This window comes from Aquarana catesbeiana, linkage group LG13 (assembly GCF_042186555.1).
Source record: "Aquarana catesbeiana isolate 2022-GZ linkage group LG13, ASM4218655v1, whole genome shotgun sequence".
Lineage (NCBI taxonomy): Eukaryota > Metazoa > Chordata > Amphibia > Anura > Ranidae > Aquarana > Aquarana catesbeiana.
The window spans coordinates 145,297,596-145,316,326 of record NC_133336.1 but is presented as its reverse complement, the minus strand read 5'-3'; positions in this window follow the sequence as shown (position 1 = coordinate 145,316,326).

Sequence of the window (18,731 nt, the reverse complement as noted above, 5' to 3'; positions counted from 1 at the left end):
ACACTTGTTGACGTGGCGAGTTCCATAAGTGCAGTTCAAGCTGGTGAGGTGGCAAGCACAAGTAGTGTCCCGCTGCCACCAAGAAGACAAACACAGGCCCGTCGTGCCCATAGTGCCCTTCCTGCTGCATTCGCCAATCCTAATTGGGAACCCACCGCTTCTGCAGCGCCCGTACTTCCCCCATTCACATCCCCAACCAAATGCAGTCGGCTGCATGAGAGGCATTTTCTTTATGTCCTCCCGAGTACCCCTACCCAACGAACCCCCAAAAAAGATGTCGTGTCTGCAGCAAGCGCGGATATAGGCGTGACACCCTCTATTATTGTCCCTCCTGTCCTGACAATCCTGGTCTTTGCATTGGTGAATGTTTTGAACGCTACCATTCATTAGTTGAGTATTAGCGTAGGGTACAGCATTGCACAGACTAGGCACACTTTCACAGGGTCTCCCAAGATGCCATCGCATTTTGAGAGACCCGAACCTGGAACCGGTTACCGTTATAAAAGTTAGTTACAAAAAAAGTGTAAAAAAAAAAAAAAAAATATATAAAATAAAAAAAAATAGTTGTCGTTTTATTGTTCTCTCTCTCTCTCTCTATTCTCTCTCTCTTGTTCTGCTCTTTTTTACTGTATTCTATTCTACAATGTTTTATTGTTATTATGTTTTATCATGTTTGCTTTTCAGGTATGCAATTTTTTATACTTTACCGTTTACTGTGCTTTATTGTTAACCATTTTTTTGTCTTCAGGTACGCCATTCACGACTTTGAATGGTTATACCAGAATGATGCCTGCAGGTTTAGGTATCATCTTGGTATCATTATTTTCAGCCAGCGGTCGGCTTTCATGTAAAAGCAATCCTAGTGGCTAATTAGCCTCTAGACTGCTTTTACAAGCCGTGGGAGGGAATCCCCCCCTCCCCACCGTCTTCCGTGTTTTTCTCTGGCTCTCCTGTCTCAACAGGGAACCTGAGAATGCAGCCGGTGATTCAGCCAGCTGACCATAGAGCTGATCAGAGACCAGAGTGGCTCCAAACATCTCTATGGCCTAAGAAACCGGAAGCTACGAGCATTTTATGACTTAGATTTCGCCGGATGTAAATAGCGCCATTGGGAAATTGGGGAAGCATTTTATCACACCGATCTTGGTGTCATCAGATGCTTTGAGGGCAGAGGAGAGATCTAGGGTCTAATAGACCCCAATTTTTTCAAAAAAGAGTACCTGTCACTCCCTATTGCTATCATAGGGGATATTTACATTCCCCGAGATAACAATAAAAATGATTTAAAAAAAAAAAATGAAAGGAAGTTTAAAAATAAGATAAAAAAGCAAAAAAATAATAAAAAAAAAAAAAAAAAAAAAAGCACCTCTGTCGCCCCCTGCTCTCGCGCTAAGGCGTACGCAAGCGGCGGTCTGTCATCAAACGTAAACAGCAATTGCACCATGCATGTGAGGTATCGCCGCGAAGGTCAGATCGAGGGTAGTAATTTTTGCAGTAGACCTCCTCTGTAAATCTAAAGTGGTAACCTGTAAAGGCTTTTAAAGGCTTTTAAAAATTTATTTATTATGTTGCCACTGCACGTTTGTGCGCAATTTTAAAGCATGTCATGTTTGGTATCCATGTACTCGGCCTAAGATCATCTTTTTTATTTCATCAAACATTTGGGCAATATAGTGTGTTTTAGTGCATTAAAATTTAAAAAAGTGTGTTTTTTCCCCCAAAAATGCGTTTGAAAAATCGCTGCGCAAATACTGTGTGAAAAAAAAAATGAAACACCCACCATTTTAATCTGTAGGGCATTTGATTTAAAAAAATATATAATGTTTGGAGGTTCAAAGTAATTTTTTTGCAAAAAAAAAAAACTTTTTCATGTAAACAATGAGTGTCAGAAAGGGCTTTGTCTTCAAGTGGTTAGAAGAGTTGGTGATGTGTGACATAAGCTAAAATGCCAGGACAGTTCAAAACCCCCCCAAATGACCCCATTTTGGAAAGTAGACACCCCAAGCTATTTGCTGAGAGGCATGTCGAGTCCATGGAATATTTTATATTGCGACACAAGTTGCGGGAAAGAGACAAATTTTTTTTTTTTTTTTTTTGCACAAAGTTGTCACTAAATGATATATTGCTCAAACATGCCATGGGAATATGTGAAATTACACCCCAAAATACATTCTGCTGCTTCTCCTGAGTACGGGGATACCACATGTGTGAGACTTTTTGGGAGCCTAGCCGCGTACGGGACCCCGAGAAACCAAGCACCGCCTTCAGGCTTTCTAAGGGCGTGAATTTTTGATTTCACTCTTCACTGCCTATCACAGTTTCGGAGGCCATGGAAAGCCCAGGTGGCACAAAACCCCCCCAAATGACCCCATTTTGGAAAGTAGACACCCAAAGCTATTTGCTGAGAGGTATAGTGAGTATTTTGCAGACCTCACTTTTTGTCACAAAGTTTTGAAAATTGAAAAAAGAAAAAAAAAAAAGTTTTTTCTTGTCTTTCTTCATTTTCAAAAACAAATGAGAGCTGCTAAATACTCACCATGCCTCTCAGCAAATAGCTTGGGGTGTCTACTTTCCAAAATGGGGTCAATTGGGGGGTTTTGTGCCACCTGGGCATTCCATGGCCTCCGAAACTGTGATAGGCAGTGAAGAGTGAAATCAAAAATTTTCACCCTTAGAAATCCTGAAGGCGGTGCTTGGTTTTCGGGGCCCCGTAGGCGGCTAGGCTCCCAAAAAGTCCCACACATGTGGTATCCCCATACTCAGGAGAAGCAGCTAAATGTATTTTGGGGTGCAATTCCACATATGCCCATGGCCTGTGTGAGCAATATATCATTTAGTGACAACTTTGTGCAAAAAAAAAAAAAAAAAAAAGTGTCACTTTCCCGCAACTTGTGTCAAAATATAAAATATTCCATGGACTCAATATGCCTCTCAGCAAATAGCTTGGGGTGTCTACTTTCCAAAATGGGGTCATTTGGGGGGGTTTTGTGCCACCTGGGCATTCCATGGCCTCCGAAACTGTGATAGGCAGTGAAGAGTGAAATCAAAAATTTACACCCTTAGAAATCCTGAAGGCGGTGCTTGGTTTTCGGGGCCCCGTACGCGGCTAAGCTCCCAAAAAGTCCCACACATGTGGTATCCCCATACTCAGGAGAAGCAGCTGAATGTATTTTGGGGTGCAATTCCACATAGGCCCATGGCCTGTGTGAGCAATATAGCATTTAGTGACAACTTTTTGTAAATTTTTTTTTTTTTTTTTTTGTCATTATTCAATCACTTGGGACAAAAAAAATAAATATTCAATGGGTTCAACATGCCTCTCAGCAATTTCCTTGGGGTGTCTACTTTCCAAAATGGGGTCATTTGGGGGGGGTTTGTACTGCCCTGCCATTTTAGCACCTCAAGAAATGACATAGGCAGTCATAAACTAAAAGCTGTGTAAATTACAGAAAATGTACCCTAGTTTGTAGACACTATAACTTTTGCGCAAACCAATAAATATATGCTTATTGACATTTTTTTTACCAAAGACATGTGGCCGAATACATTTTGGCCTAAATGTATGACTAAAATTTAGTTTATTGGATTTTTTTTATAACAAAAAGTAGAAAATATCATTTTTTTTCAAAATTTTCGGTCTTTTTCCGTTTATAGCGCAAAAAATAAAAACTGCAGAGGTGATCAAATACCATCAAAAGAAAGCTCTATTTGTGGGAAGAAAAGGACGCAAATTTCGTTTGGGTACAGCATTGCATGACCGCGCAATTAGCAGTTAAAGCGACGCAGTGCCAAATTGGAAAAAGACCTCTGGTCCTTAGGCAGCATAATGGTCCGGGGCTCAAGTGGTTAAAATCTGTATTTTTTGCTAGAAAATTACTTAGAGTTCCCAAACATTATATATATTTTTTTAGCAGAGAATCTAGAGAATAAAATGGCGATTTGTGCAGCGGTGTTTTAAACGCAAATTTTTGGAAAAGTGACACTTTCATGAATTTTAAAAAATCCAAACAGTAAAGTTACCCCAATTTTTTTGTATAATGTGAAAGATGATGTTATGCTGAGTAAATAGATACCAAACATGTCACCCTTTATAATTGCACGCACTCGTGGAATGGCGACAAACTACGGTACCTATGAATTTCCATAGGCGACGCTTTAAAATTTTTTTACGGTTACCAGGTTTGAGCTACAGAGGAGGTCTAGGGCTAGAATTATTGCTCTCGCTCTGACGATCGCGGCGATACCTCACATGTGTGGTTTGAACACCGTTTACATATGCGGGCGCGACTTCCGTATGCGTTTTCTTCGTGCGCGAGCTCGCGGGGACAGGGGCACTTTAAAAAAAATTTTTTTTTTTTTATTTATTTTTTTACTTTATAAATTGTGTTTAAAAATTTTTTTTTTTTTTTTTTACTTTTATTGCTGTCACAAGGAATGTAAACATCCCTTGTGACAGTAATAGGTGGTGACAGGTACTCTTTATGGAGGGTCTAAAAGACCCCCCATCCCTCCTTTACACTTCAAAGTATTCAGATCGCCGAAAACGGCGATTCTGAATACTGTGTACTTTTTTAAATTCGGTGCCATTGGCAGCCGAGTAAACGGGAAGTGACGTCATGACGTCGCTTCCGCGTTTACATTGAGAAGGCTGGAACAAAGCCGCTCACAGCTTCATTCCAGCCCGCCCCCAGCCGCTGAAGGCAGCCGAATGGACACCGATCGCACGGGAGGCCCGGTAACAGCGGCGGGAGGCGGCGGGAGGGAGGGGCTGTCCCCTCCCGCTCCTCCGGTATAACAACCGAGCGGCTTTTAGCTGCATCGGTTGTTATACACGGGTAGCCGATCGCCCGCTGTAAACAACGGTACCGGGATGATGCCTGCAGCTGCAGGCATCATCCCGGTATTACCCCGGAAAGCAGATATACATATATCTGCGTACGGTCGGCGGGAAGGGGTTAAAAAAAAAAAAAAAATATATATATTTTTTTTTTTTTTCCAAGGTAAAAAAATTTGCATTTATTTTGTTTTCTTAGGAGAAGATCGTGGATGTAATGCAAGGCTCTTGCAGACTGTCAATATAGCTGTCTGCCGTACCTCCGATGCAGGCAATTGCTAAGGTCCGGGAATTACAGTGGACTACAAGACTCCTTACCAGCACCCTCTCAGTTCATTGAGAACTACAAGCTGTCAGCAGTAGTTCATTCACAGAACTCTGTGATTGAATGACGTAGCTCTGTAGAGAGACCTGCACGGCTGTGCTGTTTTCAAATTGTGACAGCGGGTGCGTGGAGAAAGTCCCCTACCCACTGTCACAAGGAGGGGGCGAATCGCGGTGAGGTGGTGAATGCTCAACATGTTACATCCCAAATATGAGTGTAACATGTTGAGAAAGGTGAACTTCTCTTTTAACTATAGTTGTGTCTATCCCATTACTTGCAGATGGCTGCTGCTGCTAAAAATCTGCTGTACCTCCTGGGAGCCACCAGTTGTTGCCCTAAGCGTCTGACTTCCAGTGTTGTAGAAGTTAGCAGTAGTGACTACTAGTGAGACAAGTTACACTGCTCCGCATGTGAACCTCTACCATTCACAGAGCTGCTATTACTGCACTCCCACAATGCATTGTATTCTGTGAATGGGCAGATCTTGTCATTCATCTGCTCCTTCTCTAATCGCAGAACACGATGCATTGTGGGAGTGTAGTAGTATTCTGTAGGCACCACGGGAAAACCTTTTTTAGCAGAAGCGGCCACCTGCACGTAATGGGATACACACCCTTTACACATAGCTAATGTGTATGGTGCCGTATGTATCCCCCCTCCTCCCAAAACTAAAAGCTGAACTTCAGCTTTAATTACAAGTGATACAGTACAGTGAATTGTTTCTGGCCCCTCTGTTGGTCAGCATGGATATATTATCCTGGATAACTTTTGTAATGGGGAAGGATAGATTTATTGAAAAAGCAAAACTGTGTATTTTCAACATGTGTGGTTTGTTTACAGGCCTGATAATCTTAGTCTTATCTGGTGTGGTTAAAACCTAATACCAAAGGAGTGGAAAGAGAACTTCCTGTCCTGCTGCTGGAACAAATTCAAGTCTGGCTGAGTGTTGCCCAGCCATTCAGAGGAAGCTTTGTATTCATTCATAGAATACAAAACTTCCTTGTGAATGGCTGAGCGCTGCTCAGTCCTAATCGATTTTGTTGCGGGACAGCTGGCAGTTGGACAGGTAGTTCTTATCACGCTGTCAGGACAGAGCTCTGAATACTGTATGTAGCTGAGGCTTACAGCTTACACAGCACACACAGTGGCTGTTAGTAAAGTAAATAGTTTGGACCAAACTATTTAAAGTTAAGTAAAACATGCAATCGTTTTAAAGAGCAACTCCACCTCCATGTGCTTTTCTTGCAAAGTCGATATTGTGACACAGAGCGTTTATATAATTTTATCTGTGCATAGTACCAGGTTATGTTGTTTTTTGTTTTTTTTCTTGTTGCTATGTGAGATCTGTAGAAAAGTGGAATGCTGAATATAAGCTTTCCAGATTTAAACTTTGGACAAACTTTGCCCCCCTACTTTTTATTCAGCAATGTTAAAAAAAAATGCTTATAAAGCTGTCTTATTTCTAACTCACTTGTTGTATCTTTTTTGGGGAGTCATTTAAAGTTACAGTTTAAGCCTTTATTTTCATTGGCAAACTAGTCTGCATGTAATATTTTAGGAATGTAAATGCTTTTTCCAGGCACACCTCACATGTAGGTCAAATTGTTGTAGTCCCTTATTGATTATAACTGCGTGCATATTTTGACATCTATTGCAAGAGCTACAGTACCACAGATCTTGTACTGATACTTTTGGATTTTTTGGAGACTGCTTTTAACATCTGATGTTCAGCTCCTGGGCTGAATATGATGGGCTAGCAGTTGTTTGACGTGTACTCCACTTGTAGTTTAATTTTTTTTTTTACTACTTCCATACAGGGCATTTTCACCCCCTTCCTGCCCAAGCCAATTTTCAGCTTTCAGCGCTGTCGCACTTTGAATAACAATTGCGCGGTCATACAACACTGTACCCAAATGACATTTTTATCATTTTTTTTTTTTTATTTCTTGTGCTATAAACAAAACAAGAGTGACAAGTTTGAAAAAACACAATATTTTTTACTTTTTGCTATAATAACTATCCAAATTTTTTTTTTTTTTTTTTAAACAAATTTTTTCCTCATTTTAGGCCGATACGTATTCTTCTACATATTTTTGGTAAAAAATATCGCAATAAGCGTATATTTATTGGTTTGCGCAAAAGTTATAGCGTCTACAAAATATGGGGATAGATTTATAGCATTTTTATTATTATTTTTTTTTTACTAGTAATGGCGGCGATCTGCGATTTTTATTGTGACTGCGATATTGCGGCGGACACATCGGACAATTTTGACACATTTTTGGGACCATTCACATTTATACAGCGATCCATGCTATAAAAATGCATTGATTGCTGTATAAATGTGACTGGCAATGAAGGGGTTAACCAGCAGGGGGCGCTGTAGGGGTTAATGTGTTGCTAGGGAGTGATTCTAACTGTGTGGGGAGAGGATTCACAAGGGGAGGAGACCGATCAGTGTTCCTCTGTACAAGGAACATACCATCGGTCTCCTCCCATCTGACAGGACCTAGATCTGTGTGTTTACACACACAGATCCATGGTCCTGCTCGGTTACCGGGCAATCGCGGGTGCTCAGCGGACATCGCGGCCGCCGGGCACGCGCACCGGGACCCGAGCGATGCGGCGCGCGCGCGTGCCCCCTGGGCTGCCTGGAAGGCTGGGCCGTCATATGACGGCGGCCCAGGATAAAAGCTGCACCATCCCGCCGTCATATGACGGCGGGCGGGCAGCAAGTAGTTAATACTCCTTGTCAGATTTGTAAGCATCCAAAAATATTTGAGGGCTTTGGAAGGTCAAAAAACCTGGCATGATGACACTATACACATCAGTAGCAAAGCGAACACCAGACCTTGGATATCTGAGGCTTAAAGCAGAGCTCCACTCAAAAGGGGAAGTTCCACTTTAACCACTTGAGCCCCGGACCATTATGCTGCCTAAGGACCAGAGGTCTTTTTCGAATTTGGCACTGCGTCGCTTTAACTGCTAATTGCGCGGTCATGCAATGCTGTACCCAAACGAAATTTGCGTCCTTTTCTTCCCACAAATAGAGCTTTCTTTTGATGGTATTTGATCACCTCTGCGGTTTTTATTTTTTGCGCTATAAACGGAAAAAGACCGAAAATTTTGAAAAAAAATGATATTTTCTACTTTTTGTTATAAAAAAAATCCAATAAACTCAATTTTAGTCATACATTTAGGCCAAAATGTATTCGGCCACATGTCTTTGGTAAAAAAAATGTCAATAAGCGTATATTTATTGGTTTGCGCAAAAGTTATAGCGTCTACAAACTAGGGTACATTTTCTGTAATTTACACAGCTTTTAGTTTATGACTGCCTATGTCATTTCTTGAGGTGCTAAAATGGCAGGGCAGTACAAACCCCCCCAAATGACCCCATTTTGGAAAGTAGACACCCCAAGGAAATTGCTGAGAGGCATGTTGAACCCATTGAATATTTATTTTTTTTGTCCCAAGTGTTTGAATAATGACAAAAAAAAAAAAAAATTTACAAAAAGTTGTCACTAAATGATATATTGCTCACACAGGCCATGGGCCTATGTGGAATTGCACCCCAAAATACATTCAGCTGCTTCTCCTGAGTACGGGGATACCACATGTGTGGGACTTTTTGGGAGCCTAGCTGCGTACGGGACCCCGAAAACCAATCACCGCCTTCAGGATTTCTAAGGGTGTAAATTTTTGATTTCACTCTTCACTGCCTATCACAGTTTCGGAGGCCATGGAATGCCCAGGTGGCACAAACCCCCCCCCCCAAATGACCCCATTTTGGAAAGTAGACACCCCAAGCTATTTGCTGAGAGGCATATTGAGTCCATGGAATATTTTATATTTTGACACAAGTTGCGGGAAAGTGACACATTTTTTTTTTTTTTTTTTGCACAAAGTTGTCACTAAATGATATATTGCTCACACAGGCCATGGGCATATGTGGAATTGCACCCCAAAATACATTCTGCTGCTTCTCCTGAGTATGGGGATACCACATGTGTGGGACTTTTTGGGAGCCTAGCCGCGTACGGGGCCCCGAAAACCAATCACCGCCTTCAGTGTTTTTAAGGGCGTGAATTTTTGATTTTACTCTTCACTGCCTATCACCGTTTCGGAGGCCATGGAATGCCCAGGTGGCACAAAACCCCCCCAAATGACCCCATTTTGGAAAGTAGACACCCCAAGCTATTTGCTGAGAGGCATGGTAAGTATTTTGCAGCTCTCATTTGTTTTTGAAAATGAAGAAAGACAAGAAAAAACATTTTTTTTTTTTCTTTTTTCAATTTTTAAAACTTTGTGACAAAAAGTGAGGTCTGCAAAATACTCACTATACCTCTCAGCAAAAAGCTTGGGGTGTCTACTTTCCAAAATGGGGTCATTTGGGGGGGTTTTGTGCCACCTGGGCTTTCCATGGCCTCCGAAACTGTGATAGGCAGTGAAGAGTGAAATCAAAAGCCTGAAGACGGTGCTTGGTTTTCGGGGTCCCATGCGCGGCTAGGCTCCCAAAAAGTCTCACACATGTGGTATCCCCGTACTCAGGAGAAGCAGCAGAATGTATTTTGGGGTGTAATTTCACATATTCCCATGGCATGTTTTAGCAATATATCATTTAGTGACAACTTTGTGCAAAAAAAAAAAAAAAAAAAATTGTCTCTTTCCCGCAACTTGTGTCGCAATATAAAATATTTCATGGACTCGACATGCCTCTCAGCAAATAGCTTGGGGTGTCTACTTTCCAAAATGGGGTCATTTGGGGGGGTTTTGAACTGTCCTGGCATTTTATGCACAACATTTAGAAGCTTATGTCACACATCACCCACTCTTCTAACCACTTGAAGACAAAGCCCTTTCTGACACTTTTTGATTACATGAAGAAGTTATTTTTTCTCAAGTCATCTTCCAGGACGGCACACCTGAGAGATGAGAGGCTCCTCCCCACAGGAAACACAATCAATCAACAGCTGTTTTATGTCCACACCCTTCCCCCTGATCCTCAGTTTTTGATTGTGTTTCTCCCTACACGGCGAAACTGTTTGTTTTTTTCCAAATGACCGAAGCCTGGGGCTCGTGGTCTCCCCCTGGGAGCCGGACCAAATGCCTGGGAAGCCTCTGGGTCTGGCGGGATATATTTATCCTTCCCGGGGGGTTCCCCTATCCTTTCCTCAGGGGGGGCAACAGAAACTGGGAAAGCCCCCCTGAGAGCTGAAGGCCCCTGGGTACAGTGGTGTCCCCAGAACTTCAGGGGCCTTTATCCTGTCTCCCCCCCCCTTACCTGTCCGGAAGCCCTTTCAGACGGGGGTGCTGGCCGTCGGTTCTTTCCAGGGGGATCGTATCCCCTGACTCCTGGGTCCCTGGTAGCTCGCGTGGGCTGCTGGGGAGGGCACCGCCTGAACGACCCGCGTTCTTACCCAGAAGGGAAGGCTGAGAGTCAGCAGGAGCAGGCGCCCACATCCTCCTTTCGAGGAGGCATCAGTTTACTATGGTGAATGTCTGCCTAAACCACCTCATGGGAATGAGGAACGTACGGCATTGCCCCCCCCCCCCAATGTGTATATACTGACTGAACAGAGCAGGACACAGCCTAACCTTGCAGCTCCCTAAAGGGACAGCAGTTGTGGGGGGGGGGGGCACTTTGGCGGCTATCCTCCTTGCGTGTGGACCATAAGGATGGAAAAGCAAGCCCGGTGGCTGTGGAAAAAGGGGAAGACGACAACGGTGAGTCAAAAATCCCCAATCCCAGCCAGATGGTTTCTGGGCATTTGAGATAATCTCCCGTGGGGTCTGGATTCAAATAGCCCAGAAGCTTTTGCTAAAGACACCAGCCACAGCTCCCTCCTACATCAGAGATGCTGTATGGTGGACAAGTGGTGCAGAGGAGCGAGTGTGCCTAAACCACCTCAGATGGGAAAGAGGTAGGTAAGGCATTTTTTCCCCTTCCACCTGTATTTACTGAGTGGTGCAGGGCCTGGGGTCTCCATAACAAAATAGCCCAGAAACTACTGCTAAAAACCACCAGCCACAGCTTCCTCTTATAGCAGAGACACTGTGGTTATCACAACAGTAGGTTGCCAGCCTCTCCCTACATACCCGGTTGTGGTACATTAGTAGGGGTGAATACAGCAAAGAGGGTGACCTGGTAGAACAAAGAGTTCCTTACTGGCCAGGTATACCACTGAACAAGTTATTAATGGTGCAATGGTTGAAGGATTCAGGAGTAAGCTCCCTTGCTCAGCAGGTGCACTAGGTTATCTGGCCCTATTTGCCCAGCTGCTAGGAATCTGCTTAAAGTTGCTCCAAGATGCTTAAAAGCTGACCTAACTTTCAACAATGTGGCAGGGACCAAGCTTCTGTGTGGCACAGTAAGGGTTCCCTTGTGACAGATCCTCCTTTTGGGGGTTTCTTGCTATGGGTAACTTTTCATAAGCTCCAACCTCCCACTCCACTCTTACATTGTGGTTATATTTTAATGCAGGTAAGAAAAACATTTTTGTTGGTTTGGGCTACAGTCCACTCAGTGACAGATCTAAAAGCGATTTACCATAAATCGTTTTTCCTATATCCTTTGATTAAGGATTTTCTGTGCAAACATATGCAAGAGCTAGATGGCTATATGATTGCTTCTTTAAGGGCTGCAGGTGGCTATTTACCTCCAGGCTAAATTGGTAACCACCCTTTTTAGAGGTCTTATATTGGTCTCTAGGGTTGGGCTCATTGAGACTTTAGTTACTGATCAGCCCCACCCGTGTATGAGCTGGCTAGCGTTTGCTCAATCTACGGAGGTAAGGTAGGACAACAGCTACTATAGTAAGGTGTCCAACCATTTTACGATTGGTTCCTTCACTGGTGGTGAAGGATTAGTATCTACAGCCCAGGCTATGCCTATGAAATAATTTGCTCCTGTTTGGTTATTTCATAAAGGGATACACCATGACTCCTTCTTGGCTGCTCACCAGTAGACCTCAGTAGTGAAGGTTTGTCCTTGCTGGGGTGTTTGGTGGCACAACTAAAGTACACATTGAGATTTGTGACCTCTCTGCTGAAGCTTGTTGGGTGTCCTTTATATCCTAAAGGTACTGCTTTGTTTGGCTACAGATCAGAAAATACAACAGGGAAGGTGGTCTGTACTTTCTGGTTTTGTGCCGCACGCCAGAAACGCACATCATTGAGTCTGGTGATGACATTTCTGCTCATAATTGTTATATTGCTGCACATCAGACCTACACAAGATTGGGGTCTGTCTGTGGGGTTTTTGTGTCCTGTATTACTGCCTTATTGGTTGCTTATCAGAAAGGCAGCAGGAAAGATTGATGGCAGGGGTAGTACATATACTGCCTTTGGTAATCGGTACAGCACCACAAGGTGGCGTCGTGCTGATTCAGACAGTGCTATTAACGGCAATAGCTGCCGATTTTAGGCATGCGATTTGACATGTGAGTCGCATGCCAAATCGCTTCAATATGGATGTGCTATCTCTATTCAGAATTGTTAGATTGTTGCACATTAGAGATATACACGATTGAAGTTTGTCTGTGGGTCCTGTATTACTGCCTTATTGGTTGCTTATCAGAAAGGTAGCAGTGAAGATGGATGGTCCTGATTTTGTTGGAAAATACAAATTGAACCTGTGTCATGGGTAGTACACATACTGCCATTGGTAATCAGTGCAGCACCACAAAGTGGCCCGGGCTGATTCAGACAGTGCTATTAACGGCAATGGCTGCCAATTTTAGGTATGCGATTTGACATGTTGAGTCACATGCCAAATCACTTGAATATGGATGTGCTATCTCTATTCAAGATTGTTGTTGCACATCAGACACATACAAAATTGAAGGTTTACTGCCTTATTGGCTGCATATCAGAAAGGACACAACAGTGAAGGTTGTTTGTCTTTTTCTGATTTGTTTTTGCTGCTCAGCAGGGAGACACATTGAGGGTAATGACATCTCTGCACAGTATTGGTATATGCTACACATCAGACATACACAAAGATTGAACATTGTTTGTGTCCTGTATGTCCTATATTTACTGACTTATCGTCCGTATATCAGAAAGGCACAGCAGTAAGTGGTGTTTCTCATTGATCTTCCTTGTTGTTTCTTAGGTATACACAGTAGGGGGTTGTTGGCTGCACTCCTCCAGGGAGCCACAGGATGGGGACCCCTTGTTTGTTCGACCCGAAAACTGCTTTTCCTGCGACCTGTGTAATCTTGAGGTCTGTGGTTCTGTAAGCAGGGACTGCTGGATACGCTGTGACCTGGAGTCGCACAGTCACGAATGATACCCTTTGGAAGCCATAGTATGACTTCTCATGCGTCTTGCAGTCACAAGTGGCAGGTTGGGTCGCATGGGTGTGGGAACCCTAAGCTTATCTGTCCCTTCTGGTTCAGGTTTTGCAATGCTGCAGGAATACTCATTGTGGAGTTATTGCCTTATTTTGCAGTAGACCAGAAAGATCGCAGCTGTAAAGGCTGTCAGTTGTTTGTTTTTATGTTGCTGCACAGGAGAAGTACTCAACATTGAAGCTTGTTGGTGCTTTCTGTTTCATATTGCCTTACCTTATGGCACTTCAGAAAAACACAATGCTGTAGGTTGCTTGTGTTCTTTCTCTGTTGGTTCTATGTAACTGCACTACAGAACTGCATAACAGGAAGGATTGTCTTATAACTGTACTTGGTGGTTCGTCATAAATACGCAACATAGAAGTTTGGGTCTTTCTGTCTTCTCTTTATAGCCTTGTTTTGCTGTACATCAGTAAAACACCACTGTAAAAGGGGGTTCCCGTCCTTTCTGTATTTACCAGTTATGACCTAGCTAGCTGCACTTCAGAAATGCGCAGCATTTAAGGTGTGTTTGTGTCTTAATGCTTACATATTGGCGGGACATCAGAAAACCAGACTGAGGTTCAGATTTGGGTCTCTTCCCATATTTGATATTTTGGTTTAGCTAGTCACACAACATTGATGTCTATGCTTGTGTCCTTTCTGTCTAAATCTATTGTGCTATGTCCACAATCTATGATTTTTTTATTTGTGATATTAATAATACATGTATCACCTTTTTGTATTTCAGCCTTCTCTTCCGTGAAAGGGCCAGGAGTTCTGGTGCAGATGTCACATGTCAGAAAGCCTCGACCCCTTACATTCAGGGATGCCAGAGCCATTTCCTAGGGTTGAAGCCCAGTAGAGTTATGGGTCACTGGAGGAAGGCGATAATGAATCGCCCTGTTTAATAAGAACTTAGGAAGTTCGGTTCAGAGGAGTTTTATGGCCTGAAGATGAAGTATAAACATGTATACCCGACCAAATAGGTTACAGCTCGGTGCATGGCCTTCATTTTGCCCTTCTAGCAAAACTAGATGTAGCGATATGAGTGTTCTTCTCCTGCTATAGATGTTAATCTCCTGAGTAGGCTCTCAGGCGTAAGTAAAACTATAGATTGGGCATGCCTTAAACCCAGGGATTAAGTTTTTGTTAATTTATTTCCCTTAAGTAGGTTTCCCTTCAGTCTTTGCTGACGTAAAGCTAAAAATGAACAAAAAGGGGTTGTCTGTCAGGGGCCCCCCTTTTTTGGCAGTTTTATTTCCCTGGACAGGGTTGTGTTAAGACAGGCCCCCTTATGGATCAATGTAGTGTCCTTGTCTTACAACACAGGTCTCCGATTAATCTTTTTAGTGGTTCTAAACAGCACCTATAGGCAGAATAAGCCATTGTTGGTAGATGTGTGACAGGCAACATTGATAACCTACAAGTTTAACATGTTTTCTGATTCCATCTTTAAGAGCCCACTCCACCTAGATCCTGCATCCGAAACGGAGAAGGCAGGGACACCGGTGGAGTAGACCGGCAGATCAGCCGCATGATCCAGCTAAGATACCTTCATCAAGCATATGGAGTAAAGGTAAAGCTTACTGCAGAACCGAGGTTCGCCAAGAGTCTTGCAGTGGTCCCACCCTAAGGTAGGCCTGAGGTACTTGATTATCCTCTCAGGTGTGCCGTCCTGGAAGATGACTTGAGAAAAGTACTAGTTACTTACCGGTAACTGTCTTTCTGGGTAATCTTCCAGGACGGCAGGCCTACTTCCCACCCGTTGGAGGAGGGAAAATTTTAGAACACTAGAAGGTGAGTGCCTATGAGGAATGATTTCCCTTGTGAACCAGGTTCAGGAGTTACTTCTCTACAAACTGAGGATCAGGGGGAAGGGTGTGGACTTAAAACAGCTGTTGATTGATTGTGTTTCCTGTGGGGAGGAGCCTCTCATCTCTCAGGTGTGCCATCCTGGAAGATTTCCCAGAAAGACAGTTACCGGTAAGTAACTAGTACTTTTTTTTGCAAGAAAATTACTTTGAACCCCCAAACATTATATATTTTTTTTAAGGCAAATGCCCTACAGATTAAAATGGGGTGGGTGTTTCTTTTTTTTTCTTTTTCACACAGTATTTGCGCAGCGATTTTTCAAACGCGTTTTTTGGGGAAAAAACACACTTTTTTAAATTTTAATGCACTAAAACACACTATATTGCCCAAATGTTTGATGAAATAAAAAAAGATGATCTTAGGCCGAGTACATGGATACCAAACATGACATGCTTTACAATTGCGCACAAACGTGCAGTGGCAACAAAATAAATACATTTTTAAAAGCCTTTACAGGTTACCACTTTAGATTTACAGAGGAGGTCTACTGCTAAAATTACTGCCCTCGATCTGACCTTCGCGGTGATACCTCACATGCATGGTGCAATTGCTGTTTACGTTTGACGACAGACCGCCGCTTGCGTTCGCCTTAGCGCAATAGCAGGGGGCGACAGGGGTGCTTTTTTTTTTTTTTTTTTTTTTCTTTATTATTTTTTTGCTTTTTTATCTTATTTTTAAACTGTTCCTTTCATTTTTTTTTTTTTTTTTATTGTTATCTCGGGGAATGTAAATATCCCCTATGATAGCAATAGGGATTGACAGGTACTCTTTTTTGAAAAAAATTGGGGTCTATTAGACCCTAGATCTCTCCTCTGCCCTCAAAGCATCTGACCACACCAAGATCGGTGTGATAAAATGCTTCCCCAATTTCCCAATGGCGCTATTTACATCCGGCGAAATCTAAGTCATAAAATGCTCGTAGCTTCCGGTTTCTTAGGCCATAGAGATGTTTGGAGCCACTCTGGTCTCTGATCAGCTCTATGGTCAGCTGGCTGAATTACCGGCTGCATTCTCAGGTTCCCTGTTGAGACAGGAGAGCCAGAGAAAAACACGGAAGACGGTGGGGGGGGGGCATTCCCTCCCACGGCTTGTAAAGGCAGTCTAGAGGCTAATTAGCCGCTAGGATTGCTTTTACATGAAAGCCGACCACTGGCTGAAAAGAATGATACCAAGATGATACCTAAACCTGCAGGCATCATTCTGGTATAACCACTCAAAGTCGTGAATGGCGTACCTGAAGACAAAAAAATGGTTAACAATAAAGCACAGTAAACGGTAAAGTATAAAAAATTGCATACCTGAAAAGCAAACATGATAAAACATAATAACAATAAAACATTGCAGAATAGAATACAGTAAAAAAGAGCAGAACAATAGAGAGAGAACAATAAAACGACAACAATTTTTTTTTTTTTTTTTATATATTTTTTTTTTTTTACACTTTTTTTGTAACTAACTTTTATAACTGTAACCGGTTCCAGGTTCGGGTCTCTCAAAATGCGATGGCATCTTGGGAGACCCTGTAAAAGTGTGCCTAGTCTGTGCAGTGCTGTACCCTACGCTAATACTCAACTAGTGCATGGTAGCGTTCAAAACATTCACCAATGCAAAGACCAGGATTGTCAGGACAGGAGGGAAAATAATAGCGGGTGTCACGCCTATATCCGCGCTTGCTGCAGACACGACATCTTTTTTGGGGGGGTTCGTTGGGTAGGGGTACTCGGGCGGACATAAAAATGCCTCTCATGCAGCCGACTGCATTTGGTTGGGGATGTGAATGGGGGAAGTACGGGCGCTGCAGAAGTGGTGGGTTCCCAATTAGTAGGATTGGCGAATGCAGCAGGAAGGGCATTATGGGCACGACGGGCCTGTGTTTGTCTTTTTGGTGGCAGCGGGACACTACTTGTGCTTGCCACCTCACCAGCTTGAACTGCACTTATGGGGCTCGCCACGTCACCAAGTGTTACTGCAGTGCTGGTTTGACTACGACCGGGGTGTACTAGGCCGCTGGTGCTTGCCAGTTCAATAAAAAGCTTCCAAAAAAAACTGTTAGCGATCGCAGGGATCAGGCCTGACTCTGCGAACGCTGCAGTTATGTGTTTAGTGTTTTGTAAGTGACAGTGATTGTTCGATACTACACTTGGGTGGGCTGGGCTGGGCCGGGCCGGGCGGAGGGGCAAAACGCAGGTGCTAGCAGGTATCTGGGCTGATCCCGCTAACACTGCCTTTTGGGAAACCTAAACTGCTGGGGACGCTAGTATAGATCTGATCGGATCAGATATTGCTCCGTTCAGATACTATACCACTAAGGGAGGTGTACGGCGCGTGTGTGGGTGTTAGCGGTACTGGCGCTAACCTGACGCTGCCTGGGGCTGGTGCTTGCTAGTTCACCAAAATGCTACCAAAAAAACTGTTAGCGATCGCAGGGATCAGGTCTGACTCTGCGAACGCTGCAGTTATGCGTTTAGTGCCTTGTAAGTGACAGTGATCGATCGATACTGCACTTGGGCTGGGCCGGGCGGAGGGACATAACGCAGGTGCTAGCAGGTATCTGGGCTGATCCCGCTAACACTGCGTTTTTGGGAACCCTAAACTGCTGGGGACGCTAGTATAGATCGGATCAGATATTGATCCGTTCAGATACTATACCACTAAGGGAGGCGTATGCCGCGTGCGTGGGTGTTAGCGGTACTGGCGCTAATCTGCGATCGGGGGGGCTAAACCTTTATTTGGTAATAAACGGCGGGTTCCCTGACACTATAAAAAATAAACAAACTAACCAGCGTCACCCGTAACGGTTATACGGTGATCAGTGGTGAAAGGGTTAACTAGGGGGCAATCAAGGGGTTAAAACATTTATTAGGTAGTATATGGGGGTCCCTGTCGCTATAAAACGCTGACGGCGAACCTAAATATTTACCTCACTAACTAGCGTCAGCAGCGACACTAATACAGCGATCAGAAAAATGATCGCTTAGTGACACTGGCAACAGGGGGTGATCAAGGGGTTAAAACTTTATTAGGGGGGTATCCTAGACCTAAAGGGGGGTAATACTCACTGTCCCAACACTGTAACTGTCACAAACTGACACCAATGCTGTAATCAGAAAAAAAAAAAAAAAAAAAAAACTGCTGGTGTCAGTTTGTAACAGGGAGGGGGGGGGGCGATCGGGGGGGGGGGGGGGATCGGGGTGTTTTGTGTGCCTGGCATGTTCTACTGTGTGTGTGTAGTGTTGTGCACTCACAGTGAAGTCTTATCTCCACGGCGCTGCAACGGAAAATACCGAGCCGAGGAGAGATGACATTTCCTTTGCTGCTGTTTAGCATACAGCAGCAAAGGAAGTGATCTGATTGGCCGGCGGCG